The sequence below is a fragment of the Primulina eburnea genome, chromosome 15 (genome assembly GCF_022965805.1).
Source record: "Primulina eburnea isolate SZY01 chromosome 15, ASM2296580v1, whole genome shotgun sequence".
Taxonomy (NCBI): Eukaryota; Viridiplantae; Streptophyta; class Magnoliopsida; order Lamiales; family Gesneriaceae; genus Primulina; species Primulina eburnea.
This window is the reverse complement of record NC_133115.1, coordinates 35,198,840-35,211,827: the sequence shown is the minus strand read 5'-3', so window position 1 is coordinate 35,211,827 and position 12,988 is coordinate 35,198,840. Positions and strand designations below refer to the sequence as shown.

General features: G+C 30.3%; 2 long non-coding RNA genes and 1 pseudogene across 4 annotated transcripts; 1 reads left to right on the top strand and 2 right to left on the bottom strand.

Moving 5' to 3' along the window:
* Positions 1 to 6,972: 6,972 nt before the first annotated feature.
* Positions 6,973 to 11,523, top strand: LOC140813442 (G-type lectin S-receptor-like serine/threonine-protein kinase At4g27290; annotated as a pseudogene).
* Positions 7,439 to 9,222, bottom strand: LOC140813446 (uncharacterized). The gene is made up of 3 exons (XR_012113956.1): positions 9,090 to 9,222; positions 8,432 to 8,530; positions 7,439 to 7,558 (listed from the first exon to the last, which is right to left on the bottom strand). It is a non-coding gene; the product is annotated as an uncharacterized lncRNA (long non-coding RNA).
* Positions 9,272 to 12,651, bottom strand: LOC140813445 (uncharacterized). 3 transcript variants are annotated; one of them, XR_012113953.1, is made up of 3 exons: positions 12,434 to 12,651; positions 12,216 to 12,307; positions 9,272 to 10,007 (listed from the first exon to the last, which is right to left on the bottom strand). It is a non-coding gene; the product is annotated as an uncharacterized lncRNA (long non-coding RNA). The 3 variants fall into 3 exon arrangements; XR_012113955.1 differs by lacking the exon at positions 9,272 to 10,007 and adding an exon at positions 10,994 to 11,205; XR_012113954.1 differs by lacking the exon at positions 9,272 to 10,007 and adding an exon at positions 11,743 to 12,133.
* Positions 12,652 to 12,988: the final 337 nt, after the last annotated feature.

The window sequence follows — 12,988 nt, the reverse complement described above, 5'->3', positions numbered from 1 at the left end:
TGAATGAAGAATTTTTTCTTTTTGAAAAACTATTTTATTGAAAAATATTAACATTTTATATGACATCCATATGTCGCACAACCATGAAGTAGCAACATAATCATTACATAACACTTAACATACACATACAATTCTTCAATTTCTTATTCATTGTGCTTCGTTGAAATTTAAATCTGAATCATTCTTGATCTTAACATTTTGCTTTAAATATGATTTAATATATATGTATATGTTTCATGTTACTTAGTTGGACCTAATTTCAAATATCTATAAAAAAAATGTGCTTGAATTATATCATACAGAAATTAGGACATAATATGTAGGACCGAGCGCTTGCTGCTTTACCAAAAGCTATAGCTAGTAGTAATGGTGCAAATCAAATCTTTTAAACCGCGCATCTGCTCAAGCACCACGGTTCGGCCGCTTTACCAAGCAGAGACAATTATTGCACCCAACAATCTTCCTCCCAAGAATTGAACTCCTTGCAATCAATGAGAATCGAACCCATGACCTTGGCTCTGATACTAATTGTAGGACCGAGCGCTTGTCGCTTTACCAAAAGCTATAGCTAGTAGTAATGGTGCAACTCAAATCTTTTAAACCGCACAGCAGCTCAAGCACCACGGTTCGATCGCTATGGTGCAACATGTCTCTTTTTTTTCATCCACTATTTTTGTCTTAACTTTTTTGTTTGAAATTTGACGCATTTCGTAGACTATATGTAAGAAAAAACAAGAAATTATATAATTCACAGAAATCATTTATTATTCTCTTCGTACAACAGAAGACCCAAAATATGTGGCTTTGATTGATGTACTCTCATACTTATTTTTATGTAAACAACAAGGCACATCATATAATATCAGAAAAATCAATTGCAGCCAACAATACTAACCAAAACGTATAAAAAATCATTACGCAAAGAACCTCGATAAGAAAAAAAATGATAACTCAAAGTTTAAAAATAATTTATTTAGTACAATAACAAAGAAATTGAAGTATATACGAGCAATAAAAAGCATAAATCACTCTCCAATTAAATATTAACTCATATTATTCACAATTTGTATAAATTTTCCAAAAAAAATTTCAAATAAAGAGAAGACGCCTTATTAATGTCATCGTTTTATAGATATTCATTCCACTTCTTTAAAAAAAACACAAATGAAAAACGGTGACTTGAAATCATAATAAAACCATTTAGAAAAGCAGTCGTAAAAATATAATACAAAGTCACACAATTTTTCTTAAACCATAGAAAAATATTATACTATTGACAGAACATATCTAGCAACAACAAAACATGCGTTAACTTGTGATATAATTAAAATTTAGAATAATGCATAATTATTGAATTAGAACAAAATCGCATGCCAAAAATCTACTGGATATTATATATTTTAATAATTTATCCATATTTGTCGTTCATCAGAGGACTCTTAGACCTACCAAATTTTGTAGTTCACCTATTATTTTCATAATAAATAATATTACAAAAATAATATAAGCAAGAACATAAAAACTCAAATTAAAATTTTTTCTATCAATCTAAGTAAAAAAAATTGATTAGAGAATATAATAATGTCGTAAAAAAAATTAAATATTGATTTATAGACAGAAGTTTGGAAATATATTTGCCCCAATAAATAAAAAATATTATCTCTTGATATTCTGATACATAAGGTAAAAACGAAGAAATATTTCAATTTTTTTAATTTTTTGTAAGTCACTTCAAACTAAGTAATCTAAGGAAACAGAAAACATGCATTATGTATTTAAAAATTAAAAAATATCTCAACAATAAAAAATTGAAAAATAAACATTTTTGTTGGATATTTGATTTTGTTTCTTTTTTCTTTGTGCAAACAAACAAATCACATAAACAATCAAAACACAATTACATGATCAATACAAATGACATATACCAATCAAACATGTTAACGATAGGGTAAAAAAACTCATCTCATTGCAAGAACACAAAATAATCAAATGAAGCATATTATTTAGTAATATTTATTTAGCAGCATTTATAAAAAAAATTGACTAAATAACTTAAAAACAGTGTTTGAAATCACTTACAGACAAACATTTCTCTCAATCACATATCTCTATTGACACATAAAGAGTCTGAAAATATTTTTATTCTAAACGGGAGAAAGAAATTTTGTATGACATTAATATTTATTAATAATTTATTTTTATTCAGTCCGACTCATCTCCCTTTGTCTTCCTATTATTGTTTGACGGCAATATATAAATTTAAGTAATTAAAATTAAATTAAATTAATAATTAGTTTGATTGAGTTAAATACGCTATTAATGATCTTATTAAACTAAGATAAAAAATGACTTAAATAACACCATTAACATGAAAAATTGTAAAACAAAAAAAAAAATAATATAATAGTAAGCTCACAAATGAAAGTCATATATTTAATAGATTAATTAATAGATAATATATTATTTAGTAATATGTATTTAGCATCATATATTGAAAATTGATTAAATAACTTAAATGTTTGCAATGAAATCATTTACATACAAACATTTTCTCTCAATCACATATTTTTGTTGATACATAAGTAATCTATATATATCTACCTTCTAAATGGGGAAAAAATGTTTTATATGACCTTAATATTTATTAATAATTTAATTTTATTCAATCACACTCATCTCTATTTGTTTTCCCATTATTACCTTGTTCGTAATATCAACAATTTATTTAAATTTATAACATTATCATAGTGATTTTCTGTGAATTTGATGTCAATGTAAATATTAAAGTAAATAATTTTAAATTTAAATATAAAAATATATTAATGATTATTATTAAATTAATAGATGGAAAAAACAAAAAATAAATATGTATTTATGATAGTGCTTTTATGTGAATTTGATGTCAATGTAAATGAAGGTAAGAATATTTATGTAAATTATTATTATTAAATGAAGATAAGGATATTTATATAAATTCACAATTCACATTAATATATATAGATTTGTATATAGATATAGATATAGATTAAACCTCGACATATAAATTCATAATTTCTTATTTTATGTTTTGTTAAATATAAATTTTTTTGTATTATTTGTAAAAACTAAGATTATGAAAAATATAATTAATACATAAATTGTAAAATTAAGTTCGAAACCTATAAAAAAATTTGTATTATTTGTAAAAAACTAAGATTATGAAAAATATAAGTAATACATAAATTGTAAAAATAAGTTCGAAACCTCTATTAACATAATTTTTTGTATTATTTATTTTAATAAAAGAATGTATAACACTATTACTATTATTTGTAAGGTTTTTTCACAAAACCAATACATTTTATAAATACTATTATTATATATTGATTCGAATCATTAGTTGTTGAACAAATACTTTGATATTATTTGTAGTCATGCCATGAAAGTGAGTGAAAGAGTAATAAATAATAATTAGTCAATGAATTAATAATAATTAACTAATTACATAAAAAGAAGACAAAGTGTCATTAGATTACAATTTGAAAAATATAATTAATACATAAATTGTAAAAATAAGTTCGAAACCTCTATTAGCGTAATTTTTTGTATTATTTATTTTAATAAAAGAATGTATAACACTATTACTATTATTTGTAAGGTATTTTCACAAAACCAATTCATTTTATAAATAATATTATTACATATTGATTCGAATCAGTGAGTGAAAGAGTAATAAATAATAATTAGTCAATGAATTAATAATAATTAACTAATTACATAAAAGGAAGATAAAGTGTCATTAGTTTACAATTTTAATGAGGATAATAGAGGAAATTCATAATTCAATTGGTATATTTATATAGTCAATGAATTAATAATAATTAACTAATTACATAAAAGGAAGATAAAGTGTCATTAATTTACAATTTTAATGAGGATAATAGAGGAAATTCATAATTCAATTGGTATATTTATATAGTCAATGAACTAATAATAATTAACTAATTACATAAAAGGAAGATAAAGTGTCATTAGTTTACAATTTTAACGAGGGTAATAGAGGAAATTCATAATTCAATTGGTATATTTATGTAATTTTTTGTATTATATTAATTTAATAAAAGAATGTATAACACTATTACTATTATTTGTAAGGTATTTTCACAAAACCAATTCATTTTATAAATAATATTATTACATATTGATTCGAATCAGTGAGTGAAAGAGTAATAAATAATAATTAGTCAATGAATTAATAATAATTAACTAATTACATAAAAGGAAGATAAAGTGTCATTAGTTTACAATTTTAATGAGGATAATAGAGGAAATTCATAATTCAATTGGTATATTTATATAGTCAATGAATTAATAATAATTAACTAATTACATAAAAGGAAGATAAAGTGTCATTAATTTACAATTTTAATGAGGATAATAGAGGAAATTCATAATTCAATTGGTATATTTATATAGTCAATGAACTAATAATAATTAACTAATTACATAAAAGGAAGATAAAGTGTCATTAGTTTACAATTTTAACGAGGGTAATAGAGGAATTTCATAATTCAATTGGTATATTTATATAGATATAGATTAATTAACAAGTAAGTGCATATTATTGAAAATAAGAAAGTTGAAAATAAGAGTTGTAAATATTGAAAATTATTGTTTGATGATGTATGTGATGATGTATTTATTTTTGGATTATTTCCAAAAAAATCTATAAACAAGTCTCTCAATTTGTGACGAAAATCACAATTAAGTAGAGAATATTTTTTATAAATTGTGTAATTTGATATATTTTATGAGTTTGAGATTTTTATTTTTTATCGTAAATTTTTACTTTTAACACATGCTTCATATATAAGAATTTTTTTATTAGGATAAATCGTTTTTTTTAAAGAAATACGTGTGTTGTTTTGTTGAATGAATAAATATACTTTTGTTTATTGAAATTACTGGGAAAAAAAATGTATTGACTTGTATTTAATCTTCAACATGTGCTCTTTTTTTTTAATTATAAATACAAGTAACTACGAAGATATTTAATAATGATACAAAAACAGTAATAATGATATCCACATATTCTCCTAAAAGAAGGTTAAAAAATACGGACTAGAATGGGAACTTGGAATTAGAGATATAAACGATTCAAACCAAACCAAACAGTATCAGGTTTGAGCTTAGTTTGTTTAAGATTGTTTAAGGTTCAAGCTAGCTCGAGCTCGAGCTCGAGCTTCTATTATTAGGCTCGAGCTCGGTTTGTATTGAAATTACTGAGCTCGAGAAAAGCTCGAGATCGGCTCGTTAAAAGCTCGTTTAGCATGTTAATCAAGCCAGGTTCGAGCTTGATTCATTAATAGCACGTTTAGCATGTTTAACAAGCCTGACTTGAGCTCGATAAGCATAGAAATGAGCTCGAGTTTGAGTTTGAATCGAGCTTGTTAAAAATTAAATATATCTATAATTTTAAATCAGACATAAAAATGTAAATTCATTCATAAATAACCAAAACGACACAAATAAGAGCTAAAAAAACATAAATCAGTATATTATTGAAATCGGTATAATGATATGCAAATAAGATTAAAAATGTAATTGTGACTCAATGGAGTGAATTCATCATTTTTCAAACATGTCTTGTATTCAATTATTTCCATTGACATTAGTAATAATATTTTTATCTGTCAACTCAACAAATGAGCCAAACTCAAGCTTACGAGCCACCTAAACGACTCAAGCTCTAGCTCGAGCTGACGAGCCACCTAAACGAGTCGAGCTCGAGCTCGCAAGCCTATTATCAAACATGTTTGCGAGCTCACAAGCCAAATATCCTTAGGCTTGAGCTTGGTTTGATTAAATTTTTGAGCTCAAAATCGAGCTTGGGTTTGGTTTGATATGATAAACAAACAAACTCAAACGAACTTTTTATCGAGCCGAATTTCAAATAGCTCGCAAACGGTTTGGTTCATTTACATCTCAATTGGGATGGAGTTACTTTAAGCGGGGGACCAAATGATTTTCATATTACATGTTTAGGCTTGTGATGAATCAGAAGGAGGTTTGCTATCTCCAGGAAACCACTGACAAATCATTTGTTACTATAATCGTGGTCAACCCGGGTGGTGTTGCAGAACGTTGGGCATGGGTTAATAGTACTCAAACAGGTATATCGATGTTAGGTGCTGAACATAACCATTTCTCGATGACTTTTCGATCGAGTACTTGCACATTGAAATATAATTTATGTCGGCTTAAGTTTTTTGGTAATGTGGAGGTCGGATAGTAACTCTACTGCATAACGTTATTTTGGAATGGCCACACTCAGTTGTAGAATTTGTAAGTGTTGGATGCCTCACAGGGTGAATCAGTGATCATGTATCCTTTTTTAATTAAAAAATAAAGAAAAGTTGTTTTTATCATATGTGTTTGTTTCTTTGCGATTTTTGTCACCCATATTGTCAAATTTGGTTTTAGTGTGTTATCTTTGAGTTTTTTTTTTGTAATTTTAATAATTTTTCCGTTGTGACAATAATATGACACAAGTTCAGCGTTGATGTGGTATTTACATGTTAGTGTCATATTAACACTTTTATTGAAAAAAAACTAATAATCTGAAGTTGTGGGACGAAAACTGAAATTAGCCAACATAAATATCATAATCGCAAAATACAATTTCTCAAAAAATAATTGAATAGTGAATCTCACTTCTCAAGTGCAGTTTATATTAATTTGGTGTGTGTGTGTGTGTATATCGATTTATCTATGTATAACTATAGATGACGGAAAATATATGTTGCGACAACATTATTGCTATCATTTCCCATTTTAATTATCAATATTTTGCAAACTCTCACACCAAATCATATTTATCTTGCTGATTCTACAAACTCATGAAATAATATTTGAATCGATTCTGTTTGTTTATATTCTTAATTATCATTAAATAATATAATTGTAACCATCCTGACCAAGGATTTTAAGCCTAGAAAAATAATCATCTCCAGGTCAATTCTGGAGATTGGCCCCAGCCATCGTTTTAGAAAAATATTTTTCCACACAAAAATTCTAATAAAATATTGAAGAAAAAAGACACATGTATATCATAAATTTCACTCTAAAACTTTGACCGAGTATGCTTTAGCATGACAAGCAATTCAATTAGCTTGGTCAAATAAACTTCTTGTTTGAACTCTTGCTCCGTCTGTACTAGCTGCAGCTGCAGCAATGGAAATTTTACAAAAAGGCCTGGCTTTGGCGTTCCTTTTCATTATTCCGGCCACTTTTGGTGCGACTAATACGATAACAACTGGTCAGATGATTAGAGTTGGTGAGACCATGGTATCGTCTGATGGAGTATTCGAATTGGGATTTTTCAGAACAGGAAAGTTAACAAATCAATACGTGGGTCTATGGTACAGGAATATCAAAGTCAGGAGAGTTGTTTGGGTTGCCAACAGAGAAGCACCATTAACAGGGGCAGGAGGTGTGTTAAAGGTTATCGAACCTGGACTCTTGGTGCTACTGAATGACACCAATGGAGCAACAGTGTGGTCTTCAAAATCTTCAAGATCTGTACAAAACCCAATTGCACAATTACTGGACTCTGGAAATTTAGTCGTAAGAGATGCGAATGATGAAAGGCCGGAGAATTTCCTCTGGCAGAGTTTTGATCATCCGACTGATACAAGTTTACCTGGAATGAAGATTGGAATGAACTATGTAACAGGTATCGAAACTTACTTAACGTCATGGAAAAGCAATGATGACCCTGCTCTTGGAGATTTTAGTACTCACGTGGATCCAACAGGATACCCACAAATACTACTAAAAAATGGTGCAGAAATTTGGTCTAGAGTTGGTCCTTGGAATGGATTTGGCTTCAGTGGGGGACCGAGTGAGACAGGAGAAGCAACATACAAGATTCATTTAGTAATGAATGAGAAGGAGGTATATGTTTTCCAAGAAATTATTGATAAATCAGTTATTACGATAGCTGTAGTTGATGAGAGTGGTTATGAACAACGTTGGACTTGGGTTGATGGAGCTCAAAATTGGGTGAAATTTAACTACTTACCAGTAGATAGTTGTGATCAATACAAGTTATGTGGTGCATATGGTAAGTGTAGTACTAACACTCCATTTTGTAGATGCCTGGACAGATTTGTGCCCAAAGACCAAGAAGGGTGGGCTAGATCAGATAGGTCGAATGGATGCGTTCGGCGAAATAACTTGAGTTGTCAAGGAGATATATTCTTGAAATATCCTGGCATTAAATTGCCGGACTCAAGAAATTCACGTTACATCGAGATTTTGGCACTAGAAGACTGCAAAGCAGAATGCTTAAAGGACTGCTCTTGTATGGCATGCACACAGTTAGATGATCGAAGCAAAGGCACCGGGTGCCTTCTTTGGTATGGAGACTTGATTGACGTGAAAGACCAACCTGAGAATGGAGATGATATTTACATCAGAATGTCTTCTTCAGAGGCAGGTAATACTTAGGATGAACAAAGTTCGATGCTTTCCTCATTTGCTTCAACTTCTGATTCACACAATAGATCAAAAGAAGCGAATTTCTGAGCATTATGACATCCACAGTATACAGACAACTTATCAGTTTTATACAGGGGAGAATCTCAAACAAAAATATGGTGATCAAGAAATATCTCAATGCTGTCGTGAATAAATTACATTTGCCATTTAAACTTTTTGTTTTTTGTCTAAAGTACCTCTAACAAAAATAATCTGATAACAAAAAGACGAGATTATTTTCTCAAACTGTTGGATTTGCAATAGATATTAACAAAAAAATTGAGTGCCGATATTTTATAATGAAGTATTGCCTTTTTAATTGGACAGAAAATGTTGCTGAATCTGAAGGAAAGAAGAAATATATAACAGTTGCAGTGAGTTTGACATCAGTGATGACTATAATTCTTATTGGCACGGGCCTCTTTCTATATATCCGGAAGCGGTTGAGTTATCAAAACCTTAGAATGAAGGGTAAGAAAAATGTTTATGCTCAAGGAATATAATAAGTAGGAAGCAAAGAAAAATATCCATTAGGAGATTTGAAATAATGAGCATACTCAATTACTTACCTAGCTTCCATTTTGAATGGCATCTTGACATTTTTCCTTTTGCAGGCCAACATTTTGGAAGTCATGAGCAGAACTCGGAGCTGCCATTATTTGATCTATCAGCTATTTTGGAAGCTACAGATCACTTTTCAATTAACAACAAGCTTGGGGAGGGTGGATTTGGGCCAGTTTATAAGGTATTACCGGTCCACCTCTATATGCAGTTATAAGAAACTGACATAAGATGAAGATGAAATTTTTATCATTTTAAAATCACTATTGTTTTAATAATGGCAAAGGGAAAAATATGTGATGAGTAAATCTCGCTTGACCAAAGATGGAAGAGAGTCGTGTAATATAAGAAATAGGCTTTCAAATGGCAAGAAATGTTTTAATGAAAAACACGATGTAGTAGGGCTAAAGATAACGATGTTCTCAAGTGAAGTAATGAACCTTTTGCAAAGATGATCAAATCACCGTGTCTAAAAAAACTTAGCTTCTTAAAAAGTAAAACTTCTACAGGAAATTTCATATTTGGAAAAAGAATGGAAGTTGTTAAAGTTTTGTAATTACTTCAAATTCGGTGAGGCAATATTTGCATTGATGGATTTGGAACTAAGGACTTCAAATAAATAATAGTAAATCAATTTATTTGTCAGGATATTACATACTTTTGAGTCCTAAAACTGAATTTCAAACCTATCTTATACGGAATCATTTCAATTTTTTTCTTCAAATATTTTCCGCAAATCCAAATGTAACTTAAAAAATCACTACCTTACATGAACAAGCTGGTGCCTTAGGGCATGCTGGAAGGTGGACAAGAAATTGCAGTGAAACGGTTATCCAAGACTCCATGCAAGGACTAGATGAATTCAAAAATGAAATACTCTTTATTGCCAAACTTCAACATCGAAATCTCGTCAGGCTTATCGGCGGCTGCATCAATGGAGAGGAAAAAATGTTGATCTATGAATATATGCCTAATAAAAGCCTGGACATGATTTTATTTGGTGAGCACTCCAATTTTATATGCTCATATCTATGATCAGATTGCATGAGAATTACAGAAACGACTATAACCTGAAACAATGAATTTACTTGCTTAAACATTATTCATTTCAATCATGCATAGCCGTCGGTAATTATTTACTGTACATATGGAGTACTCTAATGCTAGCACAATGAATACCAATATAATAAATCTGAGGTTCATATGATGGGCAAATTGGCAGTTCATCTCCTATAGCCAGTGAATGTTGGGCTATTGAACTTATTCATGATATTCATGCAATCAAGTATCAACAGAAAATATTGACTGTCGAATTTTTTGAACAGACCGAACAAAAAGCATGTTACTTGATTGGAAAAAGCGCTTCAGTGTTATCAATGGCATTGCTAGGGGACTGCTGTATCTTCATCAAGATTCCCAATTGAGAGTCATACATCGAGACCTCAAACCTAGCAATGTATTGCTAGATTCAGACATGAACCCTAAGATATCAGACTTTGGTATGGCTAGAAGTTTTCGAGAGAATGAGACTGAAGCTAAGACACGGCGAGTTGTTGGAACATAGTAAGTGTCTCAAAAACTCCACGTGTCCACTGCTAACCTACCATTGTTTGTGACTTTATATTAATATTAATTCTTTATTGTAGTGGCTATATGTCCCCAGAATATGCGATAGATGGCCTGTTCTCCACAAAATCAGATGTATATAGCTTTGGGGTCCTAGTGATAGAAATTGTAAGTGGAATGAGAAACAGGGGATTTTCTCACGATGATGACAATCTCAACCTTATTGGACATGTAAGGGTTGTCACTTAGATCTATCATCGTTAAAATTTGAGTGTTTAATAACAGCTAAAAACAATTAATAGTTAATATGTAGAAATATATAACACTGTCTTAAACACTATTTACAGGCATGGACACTCTATAAAGAAGGGAGGTCGCTGGAACTAGTGGATCCTTGTTTAGCTGAGCCATCCTACATCTCTGAAATGCTAAGGATAATCCATGTTGGTCTGTTATGCGTGCAAAAGAGACCAGAAGACAGGCCAAGCATGTTTACTGCAGTTTTTATGTTGAGCAACGAAGTAGTCCTTCCTGAAGCCAAGCAACCAGGTTTTTTCACTGAAAGAGAAGTTACTATTGCTCAGAGTTCAACTAGCACAAATACAGCTAATTCAACAAACGAAATCACCATTACAATGATAGAGGCAAGATAGGAGACAAACTTTTATGTGCTGCTGCAAACTGAATTATTTTTAAGCTAGTTGGTCCCAGTTATCAAGGAGAAGCAGCGTATGAAACATGGCCAAGGATGTAACCAAAGGACAGTAGCTTGTATGGCTGGCTATGCTAGCTTGTTAATGATTGATTGGTGAAATTAGCATATTATTTTCTAGCTGGTATATTGTACAGGATTCCTTCAGTCAGGTGATCATGCAATGGAAGAATCTAAACATAAAGACTGTTAAATTTTAGATCATAATAATAATAAAAAAAGACAGACTTCCATCCCCGCTGCTATGGCTGCAGACTTCTCTCCGCCCCTACGCCATTCTGCCTAGCTTTCCTTTCAATTCCGCTTCTTTATTTCTTGAAGCCAAAACTCACTTGAAAGTGCTTTTGCCATCAACAAATTCAATCCAATTATGGAAGTAGACTGTGATCATGGTACCGGAAACTGGCTGCATGGATTCATATCTTCATCTTATTTTTATTTTTTTCTTTAGGTTCATGTATTTTAATTGAATTGGACAATTAAGGTTACTGCCTGGGGTAGACCTATATTCGGGATGGATCCAACTCAATCCTCACTGTCTACAAGAAAGGCTTCTCTCAAACAAATTAATGCCTTGTTAATTTCTCAACATCGGGATTCAGCCTAACCACGAAATAGTTCCAGTCTAACCAATGCCATGGGAAGACCCCATGAAGCGTGTATGTTTGTCGATGCTTTGATCACAATGGAAGCACTCACAGTAGCGTAGACCACTACTTGTTTACAAACTTCTACACGATCAATTTCACAAACACCAAATATGCATGGCTCGTTCTGTCAAGAGGAAGCAACATAACTTTGAACTAACTGAAAAACTGATAATAATGGATAGTAAACATAGAATGCGACTAACTACCAAGAATCGTTACTTGCTGAGTGGAACGAATCCGGCGAGCTGATGCACGCTTCTACCTTTGTTCCAACTTTGCTGAATGCTTTCACTCGAATCTGAACCAAATGACCTCAAAAAACAAGATCAGAGTTTTCGTAAACTACCATGAATTCTTGAAACTTCTGCGTAACTTTTTCAAATGTATATGTAAACCCCACAATATATTCAATGACGCCCATTACCACAATCCCTTGCTCCCAGTTCTTGTGTTTCAAAATGGACAGGCATAATATATTCCAAAATCTGGTTATGGCAGCTGATCTCGGGCTTGAATGAATGAAAGAAGATGTTTTCGCTTTGCTCAAAAAAAAAAAAATACCAACTAATTAATCGTGACCGTTGATAGCCTTTGAACAGCCTCACATCCTATGATATATGTCGGATTATTTGAATTCTTCACTGTTTTTATTTGTTTATTTTATAATAATTAATTATCAAGTAAGTGCATGCTTCATATATAAGAATTTTTTTTACGAGGATAAATCGTGTTTTTTTAAAAAGAAAAACGTGTGTAGTTTTTTGTTGAATGGATAAATATACTTTTGTTTATTGAAATTACGGAAAAAAATGTATTGACTTGTATTTTATCTTCAATAGGTGCTCTTTTTTTTAAAATTATAAATAATAGGTGGTCTTTTTTTAAAAAATTATAAATACAAATAACTACAAAGATATTTAATAATGATACAAAAATACTAATATATTTATATTGAATTGGAAAATTATGATTTAATATT